General features: G+C 38.9%; 1 long non-coding RNA gene across 6 annotated transcripts in view; it reads left to right on the top strand.

Annotated features, from left to right (window-relative positions):
- LOC109449098 (uncharacterized) overlaps positions 1-13171 on the top strand; it is a 133723-nt gene that overhangs the window by 5327 nt on the left and 115225 nt on the right. For all 6 annotated transcript variants that reach the window (XR_012496699.1, XR_012496701.1, XR_012496698.1 and 3 more), the window contains exon 2: positions 5859-5955. This is a non-coding gene — a long non-coding RNA (uncharacterized LOC109449098). The remainder of the gene's footprint in view (positions 1-5858; positions 5956-13171) is intronic.

Consider the following 13171-nt stretch of genomic DNA (forward strand, 5'->3'; position numbering starts at 1 on the left):
TTGATGTGGTCCTCTTTGGATTCATCTTATTTGGACTCTCTGCGCTTTCTGGACTTGTGTATTTATTTCCTTCACCAGGTTAGGGAAGTTTTTCATCATTATTTCTTCAAATAGGTTTTCAGTTTCTTGCTATCTCTCTTCTCTTTCTGGTTCCCCTATAATATGAATGTTGGCATGCTTGATATTGTCCCACTGTCCCCTTAAACTCTCCTCCTTTTTTTGGATTATTTTTTCTTTTGGCTGTTCTGTTTGGGTTTATTTTCATACCTTATCTTCTAAATCACTTTTTCAATCCTCTGCTTCATCTAATCTACTGTTGATTCCCTCTAATGTATCCTTCATTTCTATTACTGTATTCTTTATTTCTGACTGGTTCTTTTTTATGTTTTCTATCTCAATTTTAATGTTTTCTATCTCTTTGTTGAAGTTTTCCCTGAGATCACTGAGTATCCTTAGAACCAGTGTTTGAACTCTGCTTTTGGTAGATTGCTTTTCTCTATTTTGTTTAGTTCTTTTTTCTGGATCTTTGTTCTGTTCTTTTATTTGAAACATGTTTTTTTGTCTCCCCATTTTGACTGCCTCCCTGTGTTTGTTTGTATGTATTAGGTAGGGCTGCTGTCTCCCAATCTTAGTAGGGTGGCCTTATGTAGTAGGTGTGCTGTGGGACTCAGTGGCACAGTCTTCCAGGTCACCTGAGCTGCGCCCTCCAGGTGTGTCCTTCATATGGGTTGTGTGTGCCTCCCTGTTGTAGTTGAGCATTGGTTGCTGTTTGCCCATCAGTGGAAGGGATTGAACTGCAGGCTGATTGGTTGTGAGGACTTGCCATAACTACAGTGGAGAGGTTTTGTTACAGGGGCTGAACTTACAGAGCAGGATCTGCCTCAGTAGGGCTCTGGTGCCTGCCCAATCTGCCCTTTGGGTGTGTCATTCTTGGAGGTGACTGGGTGATGCTACAGCTCGTTTTCAAGCTGGCCACTGGGTATGCCAGCCCCAGGGCCACCTGGGAGGGAATGCACTGCAGATTAAGTTCAGGTGCAGCCTGTGCCCCATGCAGGGCCAGCTGGCAAGAGCCACAAAGCAGTCTGCAGATGACTGCCACCCACGCCATGCCTGGAAGTGCCTTGAGAGGCCAAGCCTTGAACCAAAGCCAGCTGCCACTAGTGCCGGACTTAGAGCTGCTCAGCCAGAGGTAAGAGACATGCTCAAGCCAGATGCTGCTTATTTGGGTTCCGCAAACTTTTGAGAGATCCTAGGAAAGTCTGCAGCATGAGCCATGAAAGGTTTGTATGAAAAAGCCACTGGAAGTGGCTTGGGTGTGCCCAAAATTGGGTGGATGGGGTCTCAAAATCACTGAGTCATGGTGAATGAATGATGTCAGCCAGCATGATGGAGACTCAGATATGGTGGCCACCTGTGTCTGAACACTGGGAAGGGGGTGGGGCTCAAGAAAGAAACAATGGCTTCTGACAGCTCCGTTGTCCGGGAGAAAGCTGCCCCTCCAGCCCTCCTCCTGCAGCCAGACAACTCAGTTTCCTCCCATACGTCCCTGTTGCCTCTCCAGCTGCTGCCCCAGTGCTGGAGCTCAGAGAGAGAGAGAGTCCATCAACGAGTAAGTCTGCACATGGGCCCTTTAAAAGGAGCTGCCATCCATCTCACTCAGCCACAACCTTCACTGGTCTTCACAAGCAGAAATTCTGGGGACTTTTCTCTTAGGCACTGAAACCCTGGGCTGGGGAACCTGGTGTGTGGCTGGGACCCCTCACTCCTCTGGACCGTATCACCACAGCTGAGATATCCCTCTCAATTTTTAATGGTCACACATGGGTTTGGAATCAGCCTGTTCTGCATCTCTGCCCCTCCTACCAGTCTCCAGGTAACTTCTATATGTCCTTATTTGTAGGGCTTTGGTTCAACAAGAATTCAGGTGATTCTCAATGATGGTTGTTTTGTAGTTTAGTTGTAATTTTAATTGCGTTGTGAGAGTAGGTAAGCACAGCATTTACCTATTCCACCATCTTCCATAGCTTTTGTATTCTTAATGGGCTGTCTAGCTTCTTCTGATAGGGTCTCATAGCAGACAGTTTTCATCAAACATGGATTATTAAACAATGATTTAATTAGGTTCTTTCTGTACCTAAGCTCCTCTTGTTAAATGTTACATTAATTTTTTCATTGCCCAGTTTGACAACCGACCTCATTGACTATTTAAAAATTTTTTTTCCTTTAAAAATAATTAATGCACTTTGTTTTATTAGAGCAGTTTTAGGTTTGCAGATAATATAGAAAATTCTCTTTCTCTGCTGCCCACAGTTTCTTGCATTAGTGTGATACATTAGTCACAATTGGAGAACAAATATTGATACAGCATTTTAACAAGAGTTTACATTAAAGTTCATCTTTGTATTATACAGTCCTATGGGTTTTGCTCAAAGTATAATGTCATGTATCCACCCATGACATAATAAGAAATATATATTTGATCTTTTCTCCCAACACAGAGCTCCTAAAACTCTTGTAATTTCCTGAGTGATAGGGGTGCTTGGAGCATCTTTTGTTCTAATATTTAGTCTTAATCCCCAATTCCTGACACAGCACTCTTAAAACCTTTGTAATTTCCTGAGTCACAGGAGTGATAAGAGCATCTTACACAGAGCTCCTAAATCCCTTGCTGGGTGATGGGAGTGTCTTTTGTTCTAATGAGATGATTCTGGGTGGGCTCCAGGATTGCTTCAGGATGGGTCCTGGTGACCAGAGAGGCCAAGCCATGATTAGCAGCATGGAACATGGGGCTGGCCCGGTGGCTCAGGGGGTTGGAGCGCTACGCTCCTAACGCTGAGGTCACCGATTTGATTCCCACGTGGGCCAGTGAGCTGTGCCCTCTATAGCTAAGATTGTGAACAACAGGTTCTCCCTGGAGCTGGGCTGCAGCTGGGCTGCGGTGAGCAGCTGGAGGTTGGTGTAAACTGCTGTGAGCTGTTGTGGATGCTGAGTGCTGCCGCAGGCTACCGTAAGCTGCTGTGAGCGGCTAACCGATGTCTGGTGGCTGACTGCCTCAGCCGGGGGGAGCACAAGGCTCATAATACCAGCATGCGCCAGGGAGCTGTGTCCTACACAACTAGACCGAGAAACAACGGCTTGAACCTGAGTGACCAGGATGGGGGAGAGGCGGAAGAAGGAGAAAATAAAAAGAAGCATGGAACTCTCAGCCCCCTTTCTATCCTCTGAAGAGGGGAGAGGGACTGGAGATTGAGTTAATAATTGATCATATCTGTCTGATGAAGATGAAGCCTTCATAAAAGTCCCGGAACTAATGGATTCGGAGAGCTTCCGGGTTGGTAAACACATCTATGTCCTGGGAGGGTAACACACCCCAAATCCACAGGGACAGAAGGAACCTTCTGGACCTTGCCCTATGTACCTTTTCATCTATTCACTTGTATCCTTTATTGTATTTTTTATAATACACCAGAAACGTGTTTCCCTGAGTTTTGTGAGTCATTATAGGACAAGTTCATAGGAACACCGATTTACAGCCAATCAGACCTAAGTGCGATTCCCTGGGATCCACTACTTGAGATTGGCATCAAGTGGGGGGCAGTCTTGTGGAACTGAACCCTTAACCTATGGGCTCTGCACTAACTTTGGGTAGTTAGTGTCAGAATTGAATTGTAGGACACACATTTGATGTTTGGCGAACTAGAGAATTGGTTGGTGTGGGAAAATCCCCACATGTTTGGTGTCTGAAGTGATGTGAGTAGAAGATACAGTTTTCCTTTGGTAATGTCACATACCCACCATTACAGTAAAATATGTATGTAATTGTTTCACTGCCCTAAAAATCCCTGGTATTCTACCTATTCATTGCTCTCTCCTCCTCCTCTCTCTAACCCCTGGCAAGCACTGATTTTTTGTGTGTGTTTTTTGTTTGTTTGTTTACTAAATCCACAGTTTTGCCTTTTCCAAAATGTCATATAGTTGGCATCATATAGACTATTGACTCTTCAGACTGGCTTCTTTCACTAAGCAATATTCATTTAAGGTTACTCCGTGTCTTTTTTGTGTCTTGATACCTTATTTTTTAAATCACTGAATAATATTCCATTGTATGGATGTACCACAGTTTGTTTACCCATTCACCATTTAAAGGACATCTTAGTTTCTTCTAGTTTTTGGCGATTATGAATAAAGCTGCCATAAACGTTTGTGTGCAGGTTTTTGTGTGGACATGTTTTCAACTCATTTGGGTAAATACCAAGGATGGCAATGGCTATATCGTATGGTAAAACTGTTAACTTTATAAGAACCTGCCAAGCTGTCTTCCAAAGTCGCTGTACCATTTTCCATTCCACCAGTAATGAATGAGAGTTCTTATTGTTTCACATTCTTACAAGCATTTGGTATTATCAGTTTTTTGGGTTTTAGCCATTCTAATAGGTGTTTTTGCTTTGTTTTGTTTTGTTTTTAACTGACTCAATTGGTTAATTTGTTCAAAATAACCAAACAGGGTATATACTGAACAGGTGTTTTCTATGTTGGCTAAATAAAAAACAGGGAACAACATCTCAAAGCCAGGGGGTGTAATCTTTCATATTATTGTTGTATTCCAAGCCCTACCATCTAAAAATGGTTAAAACAATGTCTAACTACTTCTAATACTAAATTCAGGGAGAAGCTTCCTTAAAAAAGTTGAATTACATTTGAATCATTGAACAATGAGCTCTTACCCAAAGGGTTCATTCAACAACTCTAAAGAAACAAAGTACAACTAAAATTGAAAAAAGTGACCCAGAACTTTAAGAGGACAATGCATTATGAAGTCAGTAGAAAGAATGGGGGCTTTGGAATTAGCAGCTGGATTTAAACCATGGTTCCAAACATTAATCAAACTTTTCTGAGCCTCAATTATTTGTAGGTTAAACTGGGAAAATAATGCTTAGTTGACAGGATTATTTTGACCATTAGAGACTATGTTTTTGGAAATGCCTAGCATCCAGCTTTTGGTAGCTTAATAAGTACATCTCTTCTATCCCCTTTATAGTGCTCTGCACTTGGTACAACCAATAAAAATTATTAGAATTTCAATCATCAAAATTCCATAACCTGATGAAGTAGTTGAAATAGTATAAGATCACATAAACTAGCTAAGATGTAGCTTCACTTTCTATGTATATGTTTGTTTTAAACAGCTGGAATGTAACATACACAAGACTGAGGTTTCAAACAAAATTTGTAAATTGCAAGACTTTGGTGCATGCTAAAATTTCCGGTGGTTTGGGATTTCCTTGGAGTAGCCAGAAATGAGATATTGGCTTCAAAAGCAAACTCATGAAATACGCATTAATATAGATTCTAGAAACTGGGCACTTGGCAGAGCTAGGTTACAGTAATTCATCATTTTGGTGTTGGTAGAAATGTGCATATAGTGACTATAATGTCACAAACTAGAGGCCTGATATTCGCTCTGTCTATTCTTCCACATATAGCTTTTCTTCTAAAACAGAAGCACTGCATTTGGGAATTGTTTGCTTTAAATATTAACAATAATGAATGAAGGCCATAGATGAAAGATTTAATAAGATATTCTACGTTTTTAGGAAGTTATTTCAAAGAGAAGGAGTTTATTATAAGTGAGCATAACTGAATCACTTTTTTTAAGTGTGAAAAGAGGATCAGAGAAGTAGCTCTGAATTCCCAGTCAATCCCAAAGAAGTCTTGAAGCTGTTGCTCAGATTGGATCCGCAAAACAAAATAGATCCCAGATCCAAGCAGATCCCCCACTCCTCTCACAGAGCAGACTCAAAAATCTGGCACCAACCACTGTGATGACCTCTTTTGTGTTTTGTTCTTTCCCTTTCTAGAAATTCAGACCTGTGAATATTGTCTATGTATCCCAAGTTAAGCACCTTTGCTTTTAGAGAAGAGAAATGCAACAAACTGAGGATGACACTTCTAAAGGTACTTTTTAAAAAGTGTGTAACTTCTTTATATGAGGTATTTGGTGGTTGAAGGAGGAGTTGTTGATAGAAAAATAACTTTTTGGCAATTCTTAATAACATGTAATTTGATGGTATAGATAAGATTTGGGTTGAAAGTGAAGCCATGAAATGACTTTTAATCTGTACCTGGTGAAAGCAGAACTTTCGGTCATAGAGTTTCTACTGAGTAATATCATTCTGTTATGTAATTAATTCTCAAAAAGGGCTGGTTTGGGAGGCAAATGTGAGACCTGATAATAGCCAGCCTAGTAATTGACATTGGCTAGAAACAAAAACCCAAAGCAACACATTATAAAGATGGAATAATAAAAAATGTTTGGAATAATGATGCTGCCATCCGGCATTAATCAATGTGCAAAAGCACTCAGAATTCCCAGGAGAAAAGAATTTATTTAAATGCAAATCTTTATTATTACTACTACTTAAATTGTTGTAATAAATTTATGAAAATAAGATACTTTGCTTGTTTAATGTGTATAAAACCCAATAAAATATTTTTGAGCCACATACACCAGTTTTATCTTTTGGCATTAAAAAATGGTAAACAAGGCGGAATATTTGTTTAGTCCAAGATCAAACATATTCAGTACAATTTAGAACCACACAAAATGATTATGGTGATATTGGGTTTGAAAACTACAGAGACCCTCACACACTTTCATAGAGAAAAAGCGTTGTGCTTTGAAAAGATACAGATTTTATAGTCGAATCTCTTTAGAATGTGGGAAGAGTAGAAATGTCTTGGGTATGAATTTTCCAACAGAACATCATTTTGGTTTACACGCCATACACAAAACTATTCTTACACAGTTTTACTGCATACCACTTAGGGATTTCTTAATATTTATTACATGAACTACACCACTTTAAGTTATCTGAAGTGTAATGAATATATTATAAGCTCAGAAAGTGGCATCTGAAAGAAACAGAGGGATCCAACATGAATCAGGAAATTTTGCAGATGATTTCATGTGATTGTTTAATGAATAAATAAAACTTCTAATATGTAGAAAATTGATGTTCAGTAGGAAAAAATCTGGTAGAAAATGTTACTATTAATGACCATTGTAAGATGATATATGATGAAATTATTAAAAATGCCTTGGCACTCACTACTTACATTATTAATAACTTGACTTGTTGGCATGCGTTTTAAAGTGATATTACAGAAATGTGATACCCCAGAGCAGTTAGTTTCTATCTCTGTTATGGCTTTTATCACTTGCTACCTTTTATATATTTATGTACAAGTCTTAGTTCTCCCTCTAGGTCACGCTTTTCTGGAGGGTAGGAAGTGTATCTGATTTATCTTTCGTATCTCCATGGTACCTAGCATGTGATTTGCATATATTTGGAACTCAGTAAATAGTAGTTGATGGAATAAATGAGTATATTTGCTTTAAAGTATTATTCTCCAATAGAAGAAATAGTAAATATTTTTTCATTGTGTTTTACAACTAAATTATTATGAATGGGAAAATGACATGAAATATATATACTAGCATGTTAATAGAAATTGGGTTAGAAGAGTGGATTATCTTTTTCTTTTTTTATTCCAACTTGTTTATACATGATATGGTCCTATTATCTTTTTAATAGAAGTAATAAAAAAAAAACTGACAATATTCTACTAGATTAAAAATCTCTTTATTAGAATTCTGGTGACCTCCTACCATAATAGTGACACTTCACTCCTCTGCCTACTCTCACAGTACCCACCACCACCTGCCTTTCCTCCCCCTTCCCATCTAGCTGATTAATAATGAAACAGGAAAAAGTTAGAAAAGATAGGTTTGGAAGGAGTGGGGAGAGATGATGGTTTAACCCTGAGAATGCATTGATTCATTCATTTAAAATAGTGAGTGGTCTGATGGGTGGGAAGTGCCTGGGGTCGGGATGCAGGAGTTGGAGGAGAATGCAGAGATTTCACTGTCAGAGGCAAAGGCCGGACCAGCCACACTCTAGGGCCATCAGCTCAGATGCCCAGATACTAAATGGCCAAGCAACATTGCAGTGGATCAAGGGCAAACTGAGGACAAAGGTCAAAACACATCTCCTGCTCTGCCATTAAGCCTGTAAACTTGGCTCTGCATCGCCAGAGCAAGAAGGAAAACACTGAAAGGAAGACTGAGGGGTTCATTGTAAATGGCTGTTTAAAATGGAAACTACTTTTAAGTTTCAGGATCAAGTGTTTTCCTCTATTACTGGGAAGCGGGTGTGAAAGCAGGATGAGATCAATGACAGGTTAAAGAAAGGTGTGTTTTGCACATGTCTGATTAGGGTCTCCTCAATTTATACCAGCCACACATTTTATTCCAACAATAATTTAATGAGCAATTGCTGTATACCTGGCAGTAGGCCAGGATTAATTTTTGCACAGCAAAATATAATAGAAGTATGGAAACTCGTGTTAGGTGAGGTCAGAGGAACTCCCAAACTATATATTTTTGAGAAAAATGAAATACAAAGGCCAGTCTAAGCTAAATCAGCTTGCAGATTTTCAACCCCAAGAATGATCTGGGAACGTGAAAACTAGTAACTGCATTCTGAACAAGTGCTGCTCAAACTCACTTCAACAAGATCAGGTAGAAAAATGTGGCTTTGAAAATCCTTTAAAGAAATAGTTCTGCGTCATGCAGAAAAAGATGACATTACTACAGGTCTAACATTTTATTGCATCATTGAAGTCAATTTGGGAGGGGGAAATTCAGTGTTAAAATTCAGATATGGATTTAAGAACAGATGCAATTACTTTCCTTTTACTTGACAAATATTTACAAAGCAACCACCTTGTGCCAGGCACTGTTCGCAAACAGTGAACAAGATGTAGACTAGTGGGAGAAGTCCTTTTCTCAGAAAAATAGATACTGTGCTGGTGCACTGGCTAAACTTTTTTCTCAAACGAACCAATTTACATCCCACAGTAATACCCTGTTTTTCAGACACCCCCACTTCTATCACCAAAAAATATCTTCTCTGTCTTGCAGACCTTACTGGCTACTATTTGAAAAAGCTTTAGTTTACAAAGTTTCACTGTACACAAAACGTTATTCTGTCTTTAAAAAGAGAGACAGAAACAACACTATAAGTGGCACTGAATTAATTCACCTATTATTGGGGGAGGGGGCACATAAAGTTTGGTGGCTTGAGATAAGGAAGAATTCTCAGTAAAATTTCTGGGAGGTTCTCAAATGAGCCATGAAATACTGAAATGAAAGTGGTCAGATCCAAAAATTGAAAACTTATTTAAATTGCATCAAAGAAGCTTGGCCATGCTTTTTCATTATATAAACTTATAAAGCCATTTTAATAGAGTTACATTTAATTACACATTTCACTTGTAAATCACCTTTGAGCTCAAGCTAGTTACTGATGATTTGGAAGAAGAAAGGTTCATTTTTGGATAATGTTCCCCTCCGTATCACTGACAAATTTAGCAGATGTGTAACTAGCATTTTGGCTTTGAGTTTTCTTCCATTTCAGATTGAGGACATTTTAGTTCTCGTCAAGTCACTTAGGAACACCCGGGTCAGTGTAGCATGAAAAATGCAAGGACACTGATTGGGAAGAAGTGGCTTAAGCTGAATATCACCATTTACTGTGATTCAGCCTCTCTAATCTTTATCCACAAAATGGAATTCCTGCAAGGAACAAGTAAATGAAGTCATGTATACGCACATGCTTTGTAAACTATAAAGTATTAAATAGATGTAAGGTATTATTTTAGAATTATATAACTTGGGAGATAATTTTATATTTAATAAGAGTAGGAATCTCAAGTTAGATGACTCAAACATCTGGTTTTATATCAAGTAGAGCTAAAATCCTACTATAAAATTATGTAAAAAACAAAAATTTTTGGAATCCTATAAATAAATAAAATGACATTTATTAAGATCATCAAAGCTTGAATTGAAATAGAGTGTAAGAGAAAAATTATAATTCAAGACACAAATTATCAGTTCTTAAGGGGAGAAAGAAAGTTCCCTGTCAATCTTTAATAGCTAGCAGTTTTGAAAACTCATCAAATTTAGCATAATAAAATTTCAAATTATGTTCAAATCATGTTGATTTTATATGCAAATGTACAATCCAGCATTAAACTGATGGTAATACTCATAGTGAGATGACTAAGAGCTAAAGTAACTAATATTTCAATCTTGCCACATCTTTTTGTTATTGTTAATATTTTTGAAGTAATATAGAGGTCTATCAAACCAAACCCTTATTTTATAATAGGTCTATATGATACTGTTATTTATTTGTACTTTTTATTAATATGTATGTGTTAAATTTTAGTAGAATGAAGAAAAAAGAAATTAACTGAGCCTATTGATTTCTCTAATTTGTATAAAAACTGTCTTTTACTATAAAATATTAATTTGGGAACACCATTTCTGAAGGTTAATTTCTTCTATAATCATGTGCAATATAATGGAACATGGAACCCAGTTACAAAGTGCAATCAAATGCCACGTATATATTTATGCCCTCCATCTCAAGTACATGTTTCATAATGTGTTGCTCTTCTAATAATATGTACTGTCTGCCTAGTATGTTTTTCTTGTGGCTCTTGCCAGCTTAGTTGAAGGATTTCACTTTGTAACTGCTCTGTCAAATCAATTCTGTCCTTCTGGTTCTGTGCAATATAACAATATGACACCCAGAGCTTATCCAGACAAGCAGAGAGCAAATGAATTTCCTTCTGATCCTCCACTGAAGAGGAGAGAAATTTCTTCACCCCATAAGTGCTCAGAGCATCATACTTTCCTTATGGTAGATTAATCTCAGGACCATGAGTTCTTAGGGGTGCAGAGTTCAGGGCAAGTCATGCTGCTTCCTTCTCATATTTGCACGGAGATTAAATCAGATTCACTAGCCCCCTGGGGAACAGAAAGCCTCCAAAAATCCAGATGAAGTAAAAGCTGTAAAAGAGGGGCCTGCAGCCTCCCCTTCACCCTTCAACTTACTTGGTGCCTGGGGTGGAGGTGTCTCTGGGCTTGTTTTAAGGCACTCCCTCTACCCCTCGGGCTATTTCTTGGAGTCCTTCCCGACCATGATATTTAGGTCAGAAACTCACACAGCCATCACCCCAATTCCTTCACGTCCTCAGGATACCTCTTGGCCAGGGCTAGCTTTGTGGGCATGCGGCCTGTACAGTCACAAAGAGCCCCAGGCTTATGACAGTCCTGCACTTGGTGTAATGCTCTACTCTTCTGGTTTTGAAATTCTTAATACTTTTTGAAGGAGGCGTTCCATTTGTTTATGTATACAAAGCCATACAGCATTTTTAACACAAGAAAACAACCAGTTCCTCATCTTATTGCATTCTTACCAATAATAAATGAATCAAAGGAATTTAGGGCTGGAAACAATTAGGCTGAGATTCAAACGAGCCCAATTTTTAATAGAAATTAAATTGTAAGTGCATGGTGATATTGCACTATAGGAGTACTTTTCCAGGATATCAGTGGTTTTTTTTCTTTCCCTCTGGGTTAGAGTATTTTGAGGTGGTGAAATGTGGTTTGCTAGACATTTCAAGCCAAACATGCAGAGTAGATACACAGAGGTCACTACAGGGTTTTATTTTTATTTATTTTTATTTTTTAAGAAAACCTAGGTGCAAACCAAGGTGTTGTATAATAGCTTATCTGTTAATACCTAGGGACAGTGTCAGCCACACACAAAAGTGTGAAGACAGTGAAGTTTCATAGCATCTCTTTGGTTCCTCTTTCAGCATCCCTTTATCCTGTTAGGTTTGTACTCCTTCCTCCTCATCCTAAAAATGGTTAGATTTGGGGGAAACTTGTGTATAAATTCTTCTCCTCCGTCTGCCAAAAGTCTACATCCCAATTTTGTGTGGCTTTGTTCTCAGTTGACTTTCATGGTTAGAAAGCTATCTGATAATTAACCTGTTAAATTATTAGCTGGTACTAACTTAAGGTGTGACTTCTACTTGGGTGCTTTATTTTAATATTTAATATCACAAAGTCTTAAAGACGCAAAGGAGTGAATTTTCCCAAGAGCCGTTGTGAAGCCCACTGACAAGCCAGTCAATGCTTCCTGAAGGCCTTCAGTTGCACCAGGCAGAGAGCTGCCATTGTGTCTGCCTGTGAGAGCTGCCCTTGATGGCCATGTGTGGCAGGGAGACAGAACAACCCCTCCAACTATTCCTTTAGTTCATGCCGAACTCGAATAGCTCAGTAGCTCATCCAGACTATGGTTCAGACCTTGTCCCACTTACGGGAGACGCTAACATACAGAAAAGCGTCTTTATATAACCCCAGTACTTCTTCCCTCATCCTCCTTGTTAACTTCGCTTCCTAGGTCACTGAGGAAACAGAAGTAATTATACGGGAATTTTTACAAGTTCCCACCACATCTCTCCCTTGTCAGCACTGGCCTCCCCTATATTCTGCCTTCTCTCCTTACTAATGATTAATTGTCCATATTCCACTTAAGGTTACTGGATTCCATCATCACTCACCTGCTCAAGGTCATCGCTCCAGCAATTCACTTCTTTCTCCTGGATCATTCCTATCAGCATACAAATATGCCATCATTTCTCTTAATCTTCGAAACAACAACAGAAACATCCTCTCTTTTGACCTCACTTCCTGCTCAGCTACTGTCCATTTCTGTTTCTCTTCACATCAAAACTCCTTGAAAAATTTACTTATATTTGCTCTTCCAAATTCTTGCATCTCATTTCCCCTCAACCTACTTCAGTCAAGTTTTTGTCCCCAGTCATTCCACTAAAACTGCTCCTGTCCAGTTCACCAGTGACCTCCATGTGGCTCAACCAGACTTCTTTCTTATCACTTGGCCTATCAGCCACATTTGAGACAGGTCATCACTCCCTTCTCCTTGAAGCACTTTCTTCACTTGGCTTCCCAAACCCAACACTCCTGATTTTCTTCCTACCTCATTAGCCACTCCTTCTAGTGTCTTGCTGACTCTTCCCATTTCCCTGCCCTCTTAACAATGGAGTGCCTCAAGGAAAGGTCCTCATACCATTTTTCTTCTGAATCTACACTCTCTCCCTTGGGCATCTCATCTAGTCTCATGGCTTTGAATATCATCTCTATGTGAAATACTCCCAAATCTCTATCTCCAGGTCAGACCTTTCTCTTGAACTCTAGACTCATCTGTTTGCTTCAGTGTCTAATTGGCAT

This window comes from Rhinolophus sinicus, linkage group LG05, assembly GCF_036562045.2.
Source record: "Rhinolophus sinicus isolate RSC01 linkage group LG05, ASM3656204v1, whole genome shotgun sequence".
Classification (NCBI taxonomy): domain Eukaryota; kingdom Metazoa; phylum Chordata; class Mammalia; order Chiroptera; family Rhinolophidae; genus Rhinolophus; species Rhinolophus sinicus.